Source organism: Protopterus annectens, chromosome 7.part0 (assembly GCF_019279795.1).
Source record: "Protopterus annectens isolate FY-2018-M chromosome 7.part0, PAN1.0, whole genome shotgun sequence".
In the NCBI taxonomy this organism is placed as follows: domain Eukaryota; kingdom Metazoa; phylum Chordata; order Ceratodontiformes; family Protopteridae; genus Protopterus; species Protopterus annectens.
In genome coordinates this window covers 892,706,993-892,723,980 of record NC_056739.1, presented here as the reverse complement: position 1 = coordinate 892,723,980, position 16,988 = coordinate 892,706,993, and the positions used below count along the sequence as shown (strand labels likewise).

At 41.1% G+C, this 16,988-nt stretch overlaps 1 protein-coding gene across 2 annotated transcripts in view; it reads left to right on the top strand.

Moving 5' to 3' along the window:
• The window catches only part of PARP3 (poly(ADP-ribose) polymerase family member 3), a 487,884-nt gene that overhangs the window by 113,546 nt on the left and 357,350 nt on the right, over positions 1-16,988 (top strand). Inside the window, exon 1 of one of the 2 annotated variants that reach the window (XM_044077472.1) lies at positions 7,446-7,576. The exons of the other annotated variant lie outside the window; for it this stretch is intronic. The gene's annotated coding sequence lies outside the window, so the exon portion shown is untranslated. Of the gene's footprint in view, positions 1-7,445; positions 7,577-16,988 lie in introns of those variants that run through there. 2 annotated transcript variants of the gene reach the window in all.

The following is a 16,988-nucleotide window of genomic DNA, read 5'->3' as shown; positions in this document are numbered from 1 at the left end:
CATCCTACCTTATGTAGTCAGGTTAAGTGCTCTCTGTCCATGGTAATCTTTCTTCTCATATTCAGTGTGCCTTATAAACCTTCAGCCACTAAGTCCTGAATTCATGTTAAATGCACATTCTCCAGGTTCATCACACCTACTTTCTAAATTCTTAAGTTTTTCTTGTCCATGCCACCCCAAATTCTTATTCAGTGTTTTGTTGTTTAGGCTCACCCACTCTTTCTCCAAAGACATTCACATTCACTGCTTACTGTCCAGACTCAGACACTATCCTGAATTTAGCTTCATTACTTGTACAATATCTCCCTCTTTGCTAAATCCATTTTCAGTGCTTATTCATTAAAGCTTGCCATGGTGGTTAGTTAGGTTGCCCCAAAATGCCAAAGTCTAGGGTTTGTTCCCAGTCACTAGTTTATGTCTAAGTGATTTTCATGGTCGTACTATTTGATTTCTTTTCTAAATTATCTATACATCTAGCCTTCTCCTTTATCCATGTCCTTGTTGTCTAGGTTGCAACTGAAAAGAGTCTACAAGATAACTTGACTCACCCTCTTATCAAATAATTAACTAGAAAAACTTTGGGGTGACAGTGAAATGGGTAAAAGCTGAAATGACAGAAATTCCCTGTTACCATTATGCTCTTAAACATGATAGTGGTAAAATACAAAAAAATAAATAATAAAAAAATACAGGGAAAAATAATCTGCTTACAGGGTTAGGAAATATCTATTACATTATTTGTAACACTGCCTTTTTAGCAGGTAAATGTGATTAAGATCCAACATATTTATTATGCAGAAATGTAGAGGAATGTTTTACTGTGCAGAAAAAGCATGTGCAATTAATGTACAAAAACAAAGCATTCGAAAACATGTTAAACAAATCACAAAGTCAGAATGTTTTGCTATTGTGGAATTGCAAAAAAATCATATACAGCTAGCTTTGCTTCATATAAAATTTATAAATGGTTATATTACAGTAAGTTATTTGGATATCACATTGACTCATCATTACATAGTTTCTCTTGCATTTAAAAAAATGTCAGTTGTGCAGTGAGATTAACTTTGCATGCTCTATGATTCCTTGATATTTATTTGTTTTGTTGTAAAACATATACACATATAAACCTTGTTTTGTTCTATTTATCTCAGTGCAATGCCCATAATTTGTTTTCATTTCTAAATTGTTTATATTGAGTAATTAAGGAAACTCATTTCGATTTAAACTTGAAATAATGTCTGTGTTTCATTTTAAAATTTTGTTTGTTTAGTTTTGGAATGGAGTTATACATTTATCCTGTAATTGATCAAATTATTGAGGATATTGTACTTTACTCAGTGCTTATAAGTAAAACCTCAAGCGCTGATGTGTACAACAAAGTGACAGTACTTAGCTCATTTTCACAGAATATTTCACCTGTTATGTGCTGCTTATAAAATGTCGCCTCTTACCGTCTTCCTATCCCATTGCTGCAGTCCACTTCTGGCATAAAATGCTTCGCTTTTTTTCTGCAGTTAAGAACTTTTGACTTGATTATAATAAGCTATTTTTAGAAACTGTTGTTGAAAGTGAAAACTTTAGCTAAAGGTAAACAGTGAGACACAACAGATGGGTCAGATGACAAGCCAAGCCAGGGTTGTGTTAGGGTTGCTGGTGACTGAATAAGCTGGACATTGTTTAGAAAATCTAATTAAAAGCTAAAGACGTAACCTGTTGTTAGATCCTAAATTACATACAAAATGTGGATCAGGTGACAAGCCAAGATAACGTTAGTGCCATTGTTGGATGGAACATTTAGAATTTGAAACTGGAAGGAAGTTTGTTTTTTCTTAGTCTAGTGACAGTTATAGATGGCATCAAATTACAAAGGTGAGTCATCGTTAGCTGGAGTTAATTATAAACATAAACTTCATTTTGTTTTCGGTCTACTAATACTTAATAATAAAGCTGAATTTAGTTAGTATTAGTTTGTTGTCCAGGCAAGATGGAGAACAAAGATCTCAGGAAGATCAGCACAACAGTGCTGGATTGTTTGGAGGCAACAGCTGTACCCAAATATTAAAAAAGTCTGTATCATATCCTGGTAGAAGGAAAGGAGGTCATTGCTGTTCGGGACACTGCCTCAGATGTAACCATAGTCAAACCTGTAGTGGTTAGTCAGAAACAATAGTTGCCTGGGTGATCCACTCCAGTAAGAGCCTTATATGGGAAGCCTTTTTAGGTACCATTGACCAGAGTCTATCTGGACTGGGAAGGGGGGCAAGGGAGTTAGTAGGTGGCTGTGTTTGAGGACATTCCTGCTGATGTCCTAATAGGAAATATTTTAACATTTCAGTACCTTGTGTGCGCCACCAGGCATGGAGGCAAACCCGTCGGGAAGGCAGTAGGAGTGAGTTCCAGCCAGATCCTACACCTCCATCTGGGGCTGGTGATGTGGCTACTACAGAGGGGGAGCTGGGTGGAAGCAGTGATCTCGGATCTGAGGTACAACAGCAAAAAGGTAATGGGATTCCCTTGGAAAGTGATATTTCTAGGGGAGAGGTAAATGTTAGTAGTCAGTCTGAACCTGAGCCACCACTGGTAGACAGTACAAGACCTCCTATGGAAGGGGAGCTGGGGAGAGTCAGTAAGGAGGTGCTGAGGCAGGCTTGACTCTCAGACCCTACTTTACAGGACTTGATGGACATAGCCAAGGAGGATGCAGATATTCAAGGACAGAAGGATTCAATTTTTTGGAAAAAAGGATTGTTGTACACGGAATGGCTCCCTGAACAAGGGCTACATGGAGAAGTAGTACAGCAGTTGGTAGTACCAATGGCCTACCGACTGGCAATCCTGGCAATAGCTCATGATGTTCATTTTGGAGGCCATATGGGCATAAAATGTACTAAAAGACAGCTTATGCAGAATTTTTATTAGCCTGGATTGCAAATGATGTAACAGGGTACTGCAGGACCTGTGAACAATGCCAGAAGGTTGGCAAGGCTGGAGAAAAAGCCAAGGCTGCTTTTATGCCTTTGCCTGTTATTGTGGAGCCATTTCAGAAGGTAGATATGGATACTGTGGGACCTCTTAGCACTCTAAGGTCCACAGTTAATAAACAGTGGTAGATTATGCTACTAGGTACCCAGAAGTGGTAGCTCTGCCTTCTTTTAAAGCAGAGAAGGCAGCAAATGCTTTACTAGGCATTTTAAGCAGGGTACAGTTTCTTAGGGAAATACTGACAAATAGAGGTGCTAATTTTATGTCAGACCTGCAGGCATGCTTGTGGAAATGCTTTGGGGTAAAACACCTAAAGACTACCCTCTACAATTCACAGACAAATAGTCTGCTGGTGAGGTTCAACTCTATGCTGATGGCCATGTTAAGGGCATTTGCAGACCAATTCAAGAAGGAGTGGGACAATTATCGACCCCATCTTCTCTTTGCATATAGTGAGGTACCCCAGGAATCTATGGGTATTTCACTCTTTGAGCTACTGTATGGTCACAGGGTAAAGGGGCCCCCTGGATTTAATTCACGATGAGTGAGAGGGTGAATGTGATTCCCACAAGGAGTCTGTTGTGGAGTATGCACTGAACCTCAGGAATAGGCTTAGGGAGCTCATAGGTGGGATCAGGAGCACCTGGCACAGGCGCAATATCAACAAAAGGTCTGGTATGACAGGACAGCCAAACTCAGATGGTATTTTATAGAGTAACAGGTGATGGTGCTTATTCCCATAAGACAAAATAAGCTGCAGGCAGCCTTGGAGGGCCGTTTCACCACTGTGAAAAAGGTGAGTGATATCAACTACATGATATAGTTGCCAGACAGGAGGCAAAAGTACAAACTCTACTATATTAGCATGTTAAAGCCATATCATGACAGAGGGGCCTTGGTGCTTAATATCTGCAGTAAGTTGCAAGAGGAATAAGAAGGGGATCGAGAAGTAGCTCTCCTTGGTGATGCTCGATCTGACACCTTGGTGGATGAGGTGGCCCTTTCCCCTCAGCTGACCCATAGCCAGGTTCAGTGAGTGTGAGTATGCTGTGTGTGTGTGTGTGTGTGTGTGTGTGTGTGTGTGTGTGTGTGTGTGTGTGTGTGTGTGTGTGTGTGTGAATGAACCTGCCGTCTTGCAGTCTCAAACTGCTATGTCAGAATGTATACCTCCAGGTACATTTGTAATGTGTAAGTCAGTGAAAGTATGTACAATATAGTTACACACTGAGGATGTTTTGTCAGAAACAGACTAAGGGACATAGCTGTAGATCAATGATCTCTGTCTCTCTCTCTCTCTCTCTCTCTCTCTCTCTATTGGTATATATTATTATTGGGAGCAGGATAGCACATGGCCAGGGTCTGTTTACAGTATGTTGTAGTTACTGCTTCTGGAGATCCGTTACCACATAAGAATAGTCATAAGTGGTAACATTAATTCAAATGATTTAAGAAATCAAGTCCTACCTTGTGGTAAGTGCTTCACCCTATCCTTGTCCCATTGTGCTGATGTGTATTTTTATCTTGCAGCTCAGGAGGAATGAGAAATTGCTATAGTCACCATAACTCTTCTCACATTTCTTCTTTTAACCTCCTACTACCCGCTAAATGACACCACTTCTCACAGTTTTTCCTTACCTCCCCCTCTACTCTTTACATCTTTCTTCCCATGTTTATTCCTTTTTTAAAGTTGTTTGTTTCACTGTAAATATTGTAATTACAGTGTACTAGCAATCATCTCTTACTTGCTGTCATGGGTCTATATTACTATATCGAATGGTAATAATGTCGAATGCTCATATGAGCGAATATTCACGAGAACGAACTTGCTTTTGTGGGGGGCTGTGCCCCCCCCCCACACCCTTCGCTCAATATATATTCCATCTCCATGGTCACACTACAGTGAGGAAAGGGCAAATATTACAATCCTCACTGTACCACGACCCCAAAAACACAAGTTTGTTCTCGTGAATATTCACTCATATGAGCATTCGACACTATTATCATTCGATTTGGTAATATAGACCCGCTGTCAATGTTATCCTATAATCAGCTTTGTATGCATCAAACTATAAACTTATTGCTACATTGCTAATTTGTTTGAAACCTTTGTATTTGTAAAATAGACATTTTGTACTTTGAGACTGCATGCTTGCTTTCTGTTCTTGCTCTTTTTCTTCCAGGTAGAACCTGAAAATGGCCCGGTGGATTAGTGCTCCATCAGGGATAATAAATAAAAATAGACAAATCCGTTGACCAGTCAGTCAGTCAGTCAGACAGTCAATCAATCAATGAACTAGGTAGGCCAGCATGGGAAGCAGCAAAGTGTAACAGCACGACAGACTGGTTATGCCTGTGATATAATTTATAGTGTGCTGTATATCATGCATATCTTATCTATCCTTAGAACGGTGGGTGGACTGCCAGCACCATAATCCAGGAACAACGCATTACCAAGGCCATAACCCTGGAGGAAAGAATGGACAGTCTTTTTCTCCATGGTTGGAAGATGTCAGTGCTGGAACAACAGAACCTCAGATGGAATATTCTATGTTAGAGGTGAACTCACCTGATGGAATCACTTAGGCATCAGCTCCAAGCTGAGAAATCTGTCTAAAGAGTCCTCCTCAAAAACTGAACTTCTGGAAGAAAATGCTTTTTGAAAACATTTCACACTTGATACATAATCCCCAGGATTCAGAAAGATTATCACTAACAGCAATAATTGGGCAGTGCTGCCCAAAAGCACAGTGATGCTCATCTATGATTCAGAAACAGGATAAAGGCACTCTGAGTGTAACTCATTCATGTTTCATTATCATGCTTCTGACCTGAATACTGGGCTGTTAGACCTAACCACTGTAATGCTCCCCATACCAGCAACATATTAGCACAAGCACCTTCCAACATGCATACACATGCACATACTGACACACACACACACACACACACACACACACACACACACACACACACACACACACACACACACACACACACACACACACACACACAAACATAGACACACACACACACACACACACATAGATAGATGCACACAGACACACACACACAGACACCATACACATGCACACATAGACAGACACCATACACATGCACACATAGACACCACACACATGCGCACACACACACACACACACACACACACACACACACACACACACACACACACACATAGACAGACAAAGACACACACACACACCATACACACGCACACATACACAGACAGGCACACACACTCACACATACACACACACGCACGCACATACTGACACACACACCTGTTTATACATACACACACGTATATACACATGCACACACACACACACACATGCGCATGCACATACTCACACATACACACGCACACACACGCATATACACACATACACAGACAGGCACACACACACGTATATACATACACACACACACACGCGTATATACACGCGCACACACACGCATGCACGCACATACTAACACACACACACACACACACACACACACACACACACACACACACACACACACACACACACACACACACACGTGGCTTCTACTATGATATTCAGATGTTGGTGGCATTTCTGGGAGGGAGAACACTTGGTTAATTGGCATCGACTGCAAGTATGGACTGCTGCAACTGTGTACTTCTTTGCTAGTGAGACCGCTGCCAACAGCCCACGCCAGATCCTTTCTATCACTGTAGCAGTATAGCTGTCTCTGAATCACTCAGGCATAATGTACTATTAAAACTTGTAGAGGAGAAGATTTTGCAGCATGTTATATCTTTCCAAATCCAATGGAGTAGCATTAAAAACTAATAATATCAAAGTACTGTTTCATTATACATGTATTCTGTAAGTGTGCACTTTTGACAGTGACCAGGTGCTTATACCTATAGTGCATAATAGTCTTTTCAGCTGCATATCTAAAATGGAATGAATTTTGGTTTATCTGTATATGTGTACATGCATATATGTGTATCTTTGTAACATTTGCAAAGCAAGCAAATGGTAACATTAATATTTCCCCTGATTTCATTCAGTTGTCATTATTCACATAGCAAAGCTCTGATGGTAAGGAAATAACAGGTAACATATTTACAGGACATTGAAAGGAACTATTTTATGTTTGCTAGCAGATATCTTCCAATTTTTTTAATGTTAATTTATAATTACTCTGTCAATTTTAGCTGAAAGTATGTTTTATTCTATTGTGCAAATTTTCAGAACAATCTACTTCAATAGACAATGTTTACTGGCAGACGGAGAAATTAAATCTGTGCTTTGCTGTCAGTCTGTGAATTCAACGAGGAGCTATGAAAAGAGCTAGCAGGAAGACGAACTGCAGTACAGCGTTGCAGTTCTCTGAACTACGTACAGCTAGTTTCAGCTTTGGTCAGCTCTCCTGTGAGTAAACAGAAGGAGGGCTAGTGTCAGTTATCAGGGATCTTGCTCAGACTTGCCTCTTCCTGTCACTGCAGTTAGTCATAGCTTCCTTGCAGGAATTAGTGCTGAATCCTTGGTAGGTTCCGGACCCTTAGGCCTGGGAAGAAACATCTTGATACCTAGACAGCATTGTGAGTAAAGTTATTTTTCCTCATACGGATGATTAGAGAGCAAAATGTTTGCGCTGAATATGTGAGGGTGTGGTCCACGTTCAAAGTAAAGCAGCTGGCTGTCTACCAACCTCCTGCTCTTACTATATGCAAAACTGCATCCACAGTCACGAAGGAGAATGGAAAGGGTTACGTTTCAGTGACATCATTGCATATCATAATGTTGAGCACAAGTAGGAAAGTGGAAGGCAGATGTTTGACATGCTTCCATCCATCAATCTGTTTCTGTACTTTAGATGTTCTTTGCTAATGATTTTACTTCTTGTACTGCTTCTAACACATTTTCCAAGAGATCCATTTGATTCTTATTTAAAGCACAAAAGCATATTGCAGTGAGCAGTCTGCCAAACGTCTTTTGCATGTAGAAATGTTAATTGCATGCATCATGCACTTTCTGTCATTCATGGTAACCCTCCCCCTTTGTAATTTTGTTTTGACCAGACTTACTGCATGTATTTACCTGGAACATGTTTTCTTCATTTAACTTAAGTGCCTCTCATACCTCTCAACTTCTTAGCACAAGACATCTGGACAAAGCCACAAATAAAAGTGGGACAAAAGCCCAAAAAATAGGGACAATTTTTAATTATTGCTCTTACAAACTTAGAAAGTTGATCGAATAACAGGTTTTGCTTTATTTAGCATGAATTTTCTGAAAGGTATGAAGTCTGAAACTCAAGTGTCTGTCATTATTTTCTAATTTCAATCTTTAATGATTTGCCACTGATTTGCCCGAAAACCACAATTTTAGGAAAAATGGACCAAAAATATGAGGCAGAAATCTGGACATTCTGCAAAACTCTGTACAGTTGGGAGGTATAGTTCCTACAAAGAACTCTTTACGCCTAACTAATGAATAGTCAGAAAGGGTGGAGAATATAATTTGAAAGGGCTATAACATGAAAAAGCAATCAAAATCTAATATATGGTGTGCATCTTTTCATTATTTAAAAACTACTGCATCCTACCCATCGTTAACTCATACTAACACAGTCTTACACTGTCACTGTTCCATCCTCTCTTACTAAACTGTCTAATCTGATGACTGCCTTCATGTAACAAATTATTATCTACCTCTAACCACATTACCATGACTGTATGCATTGTTTGCTGAAATTCGCTTCAAACACTTTATGTACTGTATATCCTTAAACTGTAAATTTATGTAGTATCGCTAATACTTGTAAGTTATGCAACATGTATCCCTGCATTTTGTGCTCTATATTGCCACTTAGTATGTAGTATTTTGAAATTAAACTATTATATGTACCAGAGTTTTTCTCCACATGCATCTGCTGAAAAGGGAGCACTTCTGTCCAGTTAGAACTATAACAGTAAACAAATCCCCATGAATAAATAAATAAATTTTATACATCATAAGTCACAGTTGCACATCAGTAAGTCAAATAGCATCAGAACTACTCAGTCTAGGGATATCAACCATTTTTGCAACATTAACAGAATGGTTTAGAGGCGCCAGGTATATTTCATAGAGGATACCGCTGCTGTGGAACAGATTTCCCCAACCACATAAAACAAAGCTCATCCCTGTCCATTTTCAAGCGCAACTTAGATCTATGGATAGGAAACAGAAAATTTATCCTAGGGCTGCTCCCTGTACTACTAATGAACAGACAAATGCTTTATGTAATGCCCGGGCCCCCTCAAATTATCTATGGTATGTTCTCAGTTATTCACATTAGGGGTAATATATAATTGTCCACCATGGGATGAGCCAAACTATAACCAAATAGGATAGGTCATTTCTAGCACAAAAAGAGAAACTGGCTAGGCTTAAAATGGCCTACAAGGTCAGCTAGCCTAGTACTTACCTATGAACCTATGTTTCTATAAATAACCTGTTCACAACATCTGTTTGCTTTTGCTATCTTGTGCAAGTGTTTAAACAGACTTAAATTAAAAGGGTATCCTGCAAAAATGAGACAATGTGCTATGAAAATTGACATAAAATGTGAAAGGGTGAGTTTTTGTTTTCTAGTCCACTTTGTTACTTTAAATTCCCTCATTGTCCTTATGTGTGTCTGGATTTTGGCCAATACTCTTGAGAGAGTTAAGACCAATTCCAGATTGCTTGTGTATCATACAGTGTTATGTAAACAATGATAGCATCAGTTGTTGCATGTTTCATGCTAAACATGCACCCATGGGACTGTGGTAAGGTACAGAGGTAAAGACTAAACATTCTGTATTCCAGTCTGTAGTTATTGTTGTGGGGTGGCTGTTTATTTATAAAATGGTTTGCAGATGGAAAGAAATGTAAGTGAGAAGCAATTTCCATTCGTAAAGCTTGGTAACAGTTCTTTAAAAAAATAATTTAACATTATTTAAAAAGGGAGAAGTACAGAATTCCCCTCTTATGCTCCTCTATGCTGCACTGAAGCTCCATATTTTCTTTGTGTCTTTGTCATCACAAAAGGGGCAGCCAGCTGTTCCTTAACTAAGTTTAAGCTGACTGGCACAAGCTACTAGGGCAGCTTTGGCTAATCAGATCTTAGCATGATTTCCTCCTGTGTTATTTTCCTAGGCTTTCATTTTCCAGCCATCCATTCTGTAAATAAATTCTCCTGATGGGCTTGTGATTGTAGCCAGCTGAGCAAGGTAGATCAGACTTCCTTATCTCCGACAAGAACCTCTGAATTACCTGTAGGATTTACAGGCATTCCCTGGCATGCACAGAGATATAATCTCTCTGCTGTGTCCTAGGTCTGCCCTAAGGCCTCCTCCCAATGAATTTTGCCTGGATGTCCTCTCATGGGAAGTACCTTGATGACACCTTTATTAAGTACCCAAAACCACTTCAACCATTCCTCTCAGCCAAGCAGAATTGTGGCTGCACTCTAGCATCCTTCTGGATTACTGAGCACCTCGATCTACCAGGGAGAAGAAGCCCATCTCGCCTGGAAGGGAAGCTCATTTTTGCCCCTTGTATCCATGAACTCATATTTCTGGTCACTACCCAAAGCTCAGCACCATAGGCGAGGATGGGAACTCAGAGTGAATGTTAAACAGAGAGCTTTATCCTATGATTCAGTTCTTATTTCACCACCCCAGTTAAGTGCAGTTCCTGTAGGACTGCAGCTTTGTTCCCATCCACTGGTCCAGCTTTTGGACCGCCTACCTTCAATCATGCACAAAATCATAAGGAAATGAAATTCATCTACTGAAGGTAGAGGATACCGCTCACCTACATAGAGCAGTTCAATATTTTCTGGGAGCTCTAATTTCAAAGTGTCGATTTTTATCCCACATGCAGTGAACATTTCCATTGCACTCAGGAGATCACAGTCTCTTAAGATTGAGGGTAACATCATCTACAAGCAAAACAATATACAACCCACACATCTCTGAGATGGATACTCTGTAGAACTTGACTATGTGTTAATGTCTTTTCTGTAAAAATAATGAATCGGAGAGGAGAAAATGTACACCCTTACTGGAGTGGTACACACATTTTGAATGTATTTGACTTAAGGCTAGGCGTGCAGACACGACTCAGTCCTCAGAGAGAGGGACCAGTTAGCATGGAACAGTGGCCCTGGAACCCCACATTTTGCAGCAAAAGAACAAAGAGTTGATTCACTACTGTACCATGGCCATGGTAATCCACACTGCTCCTTCTGAATCTGAGGCTTGACTGTTGGACAGAGTCTTTTTTTCAGCATCATGGCATAGGCTTTCTTAGGGAGGTTGAAAGCCATGAGCCCTGTATAACTTGAACACTTCCTGCTCCCAGTTTTGAAAATGGTAATCACACCCCATTTGTCTGATCTATGGGTACTATCCCTTCTTGGCTGCAACATTAAAAAGTCATATGGACATTCAGATTAACTATTCTCAACCATGACCAGTGCAACATCGATCATTGAAATTGCTAGACCCTTCTATAATAGTGCCTTGCATGCAGGTAGACACAAAGTCATAAGTACCAGATTTTACAGAAAGAAATGAGAGCAATGTGACAGAAAGCTACCCAGTCATTTCCAACAGCAGTGGAAGCAACAGGGCTAACAAAAAAGTCCAATCATACATAAATATGTTACTAATACATGTAACCCTGTATGAACTACAAAAAGAGGCAATTTTGGTTACACTGTGAGTGTTGAAAAGAGGGCTCCTGGCTAACATCAAAGACTGAAACAATATTGTTGTTTGTATTTCAGCTTTTCCCGGTTAGGGGTCACCACAGTGGAACTCCGGTCCGCAAACGATTGGCAGTAGGTTTTCACGAACGCCGAGATGCCAGCTCGATGTCCAACCTTCAACGAAGTCACGCCCATTCACACATGTCTTTCGAACGCCCATCCAACTGCGGGGAGGACATGCAGACTCCACACAGAAGGCACTCCCCGCACTTCAGCTGAGAATCGAACGGGAGAACCTCTTGCTGTGAGGCAACAATGCTACTGCTGTACCACCGCGGATGTAAAGACTGAAACGATATTAATTTCATGAAATCATAATTGTACTCTTATAGGGCTCCAGTCCCATCAATTTAAGCAAAAAAAAAAAAAAAAAAAACCTAAGCATTTGGAGAAATTAAATTGAGAGAGTGGCCAGTGCCTTTAACATTTTCATCCAGATCTCATCCATTAGTCTCATAGCCTTAAAACAGCAGAACTGTGCAGTTGCTGTTATAACCTCTTCTACAGAAATGGATTCAGCCCCACCTTCTGACACTGCTTCTTTAAACGAAGGCATGTCTGCCAGATTCAGGAATCCCTTATGGTTTCTTCCATCTTCCAACAATGTCCCACAGTTTAGTTTAGTTTAGTTAGAGTTTCTCCTCCTTTACTAAGAAGAAAGATATTTTGCCTCCTCTCCTGAGTTACCAGATGGTTTGATAAACCTATCTGAGACTATCCTAATGTAATTCTCATTGCCTGACTTGGTTCATATCATACCCAGGTCTTCACTTCAGCAGCTACTGCAACTGTTGCCCTACTGGTCAGTCGGTACCCCTTGTTTAAATTTCAAGACACCCCATATTAACTTAAGGGCCTCCATCTTTGGAAGTGTCAGTCTGTTGGTCCTAGAGTTATATGGACAAAATGCAACTGACCTTTTGAATTCTATGCCTGCTGTTTTATGCTTCTGAAATTGTTGCTGATTGCTCACATGTGACTCTGTGTCAAGATCAAGAGCTGATACACTACAAAAATAGGGGTTTTGAGATATGCAGTCACTTTTACTTGCTTAGTGGTATCAGTACGGGAGGCAGAAATTTTGGGTCTATATTATATAGCCGAAAACTCAAAATCTCGAGCACTCACAAGCGAATATGCAGGTATTCGAAATTGCTATTGTGGGGGCTGCACCCCCAAATATATATTCCAACTCTGATATCGCATTACACTGAGGAAAGGGCAAATATCCTGATCTCCACTCTACTGCGATCCAAAAAAATGAATACCTGCATTTTCAATCATGTGAGCGCTCGAGATTTTAAGTTTTCGGCGATCTAAAGTAGACCCAAATTTCCATGCATCTCAGCTCCCAGCTATGGATGCTTTTCAGTGCCTCATTTCCTTTCATCTGTCTGCTTACAGCTGCTCAGGTCTGCAAGTACAAAAACTCTTCCTTTCCAAAAGAAAAACTAACTTTTATCTTTTCAGTTCTTCTACCCAAATAGCTCCCATTTGTACCTGGGCTGCTAGTGAAATCCTGGTCATATTTTCTCACAGAGTGGAGTTTTCTGCCTGCAATATTCAGATGGTATTGCAGCTGTTTTTGGAATGAAGGAACTCATGGGAGTAAGGGGTTGATATATACTTACTGCTAAAGGTAACACAGGATTTTTGAGTTATGCAAATATTAAATAAATGATTAGCTATAGAAATGGTGTTATTTTGTGAAGTTACTTTTGTTTATATAGGCTGCAGACTGTGAGGCACTTAAATGTCTACCATTATAGGAAAGTTTTCCCCAAGTGTCTCATCTTGGGTAACCAGCCAGGTAGCCTGAATGATCATGAGTCTGGCATTAAAGCTGACTGAGTAGGTCATTCATGCCCAGCCCATGTTTTTTACTGACAAAGTTCTTCAGATGTCCTTTTAGACCCCCCCCCCCATGTGACTTATGGCACACTGATCCATCCATTTTGCAGGGTCTGCCAGGTACACGTGTAGAGTTGTGAATCCCTTACTTTCACATAGGATACAACAAGTGACTCTGGGATGCTCAGCCTTATGCTGTCTGGCCAACTGTCTGGCAGCCTTGGACTCTTTCCTAAGCCTGCGTTGCTAATATTATAGTTAGATAACTCAGACTCTGTGACATTGATCTGTTGGGAAGTGAGGGATCCCGTGTTCTTGAGAGAGAGAGGGAGATATTGTGACTTACAAAGATACAGACTGGGGAGAGGGCATCTGTGGTAAACACATCATTGCAGGAGGCACAAAATGTGATTTATACAAGGTTATATCTCTCAACTGCCCAGATTTTTGCCTTATATTTTTGGTCTGTTCTTCAAAAAATTTCTGATTTTCTGTCATATTACTGTGATGATTGAAGTCAATAAATACATACCTTTTCAGAGGATCTCAATAGAAATCTACCCAAACAGCAGAGACCTCCAAATCAGAAACACACTCGACCACCACAACACAGTACAAATCACAAGACACATAGCTCACCTAAACAGAGTGCCCCTCAATCTAAGCATGTAAGGCAACAGCTTCCCAATACACTAATCATAGATGACTCGATAGTGAGGCACACTGATGTCCCACTCACTAGGCTAAATAAGGAGAAGGTAACAGTCAGCTGTCTGTCGGGTGCCAGGATCTGACACATAACACGCACTTAGGTCACTCGACAACAAGTACAAGTATGACTCTGTCATTGTTCATGTGGGTGTGAGTGACCTGAGATGTACCTCCCTGGACTACATGAAAAGAGACATAGAGGAGCTCTCGGATTATGTGGCCCAGGCAGGTATGACCCTCGCCCTGAGCAGCATCCTACCATTGCCCAGAATTATACTGCAGTACAAGCAGAAAATGACTGACTTCAACAAATGGCTATGTTTCTGGTGTCATTTTAAGGGGATCCAGTATCTGTCTGCTTTGGAGGACATGACTAACAGACCTCGATGCTTTGCCAGAGATGGCCTGCATCTGTCACCCCTAGGTTTCCAGATACTGGCTAAGGCTCTTGCCACCCCTATAGTGCTTTTTTAGTGGGTGTTCCAAAGACCAAATTACCACCGTAACAGCTATAAATAAATGCAGTCTGAGGGTCATGTTGCTCAATGCTAGAAGTCTAAATCTCAAGATGCACGCAGTCAAAGCACTCCTCAAAATGGAGAACATCAACATTTGTGCTGTAACGGAGACATGGTTTAAAGCAGCAGAAAGCACCCCTGCTCTACCAGGCTATAACTCATTTCACACCTTTTGGCCCCAGAACTTGGACCGAAGCTCCAAAGGCAGTGGCGTCCCCATATTCATAAAGGATATGAACACCTCCAGACTAGTAGCCCAGCATAATGCATAGGAGATACTTAAGGTACAACTAACAGTGGGTAAGAGAGCGATTCAGGCTGTAGCCTGCTATAGGTCCCCAACCATGTCCCAATACTCTCATTCCATGTTCCTAAGCACCCTGGAAACTATTAGGGTCCAACCCAACACTGTCATACTGGGTGACTTCAACTACCCCACCATCAACTGGGAAAACTACTCATGCACCAATACACTTGCCCAGTGCTTCCTGGAATTCATTAATTCCAATGCGTTGGACCAGCTCATTCTTGCCCCCACTAGACAACATCCTTGACCTGGTTATTACTAACATGGGCAACCGTTGCTCAATACCAATAGCCAATTTCTCCCTAGTTAGACCCGACCACAAACTAATTACTATGGAAATCCACATCTCACCCACACCACCAGCAAAGGTAACCACCATGAAAAATTTCTCCAAATCTGACTTTGGAATCCTAAAAACAGAGGTGGCTAACTTCATGGCACCCATGCAAATGGAAAATAGGTGCATGACCATCAAATCATACACCAATGCACTGTACGAACACATACATAAATGCATGGAACTAGCCATACCCAACAGAACCAAGATACTCAACCACAAAAAAGGAAGACAATCTGGTGGTCCCCTGCCATCAACAAACTCTACAACAGAAGGAAGAAACTGTTGTAAAAAAGGTGAAGTCCCAAGACTGGAAAAACTCCCTTATTAGCCTCAACAAAAAGTTGAGATCCCTCATCAAAACCTCTAAAGCTAGCTATGAAGCCAGAATTGCGACAGACACTAAAAACAACCACAAAGCCTTCTACAATTATATCAAGAATCTCCATGACAATACCCAGATTTGCTCTGAGTTACTGCACAATGGTACCTCCTATACTGACCCAACAGATATTGCCAACATACTGGCTGACAGAGTACCCCCCTCAAAAGACCAATCACAAAACCGGAAGAATGCCAGGCACCCAGCATTACTGCAGCACATATTAAAGCTGCATTGTCCAAGGCCAAGAATACAGCTTCCATGGAACCCAACAATATCCCTGGCTGTGTTCTACATGAACTACAAAGTGAACTGGCACTACACCTGTGTGCCCTGTTCAATCACAGCCTCACCTCAGGCTTTGTCCCAACAGAATGGTGTACTGCTACAGTCATCCTTCTCCATAAATGGGGAGCGACTACAGACCCTGGGAATTATCGCCCTATTAGCCTGACAAGTCTGATATGTAAGGCTATGGAGCGCATCATCATGGACTTAATTAACAAGGATATAGGGAATCTCCAAACTCTGGATCCCACACAATTTGGTTTTGTAAAGGGTAGATCATGCCTGCTCAACCTGGTTGACTTCTTTGAGTCAGTCACCAGAGCTGTGGATGAGGGCAAGGGAGTTCATACAGCCCACCTTGATCTGGCCAAGGCCTTTGATACCATTCCCCACTCAGGATTATTGATAGACTCACCAAACTAGGCATCAATCCCTATATCACTAGGTGGGTTGCAAGCTGGCTCACAGATAGAACCTACAGTGTGAAAGTAGCAGATTCCAAGTCAGACTGCCTACCAGTCACAAGTGGAGTCTCACAGGGATTGGTCTTGGGTCCTCTCCTGTTTGTCATCTTCTTCTCAGAAGTCCAGTTCAACACAGCGGGACTCTGGCTGACCAGGTTCACTAATGATTGCAAGCTGGGAGCCATTATTAACTCCCCAAGTAATGTAGACGTCCTAAAGAAAGGCCTCACTGAGACCAACAACTGGTGTCGAAACCATGTCCTTAAGCTTAATGCCAAAAAATGCGTGGTCATTCCCTTTGGGAAAAACTCAGTTCCCACTAATTACCACATTGATGGTAGCCCACTGAACA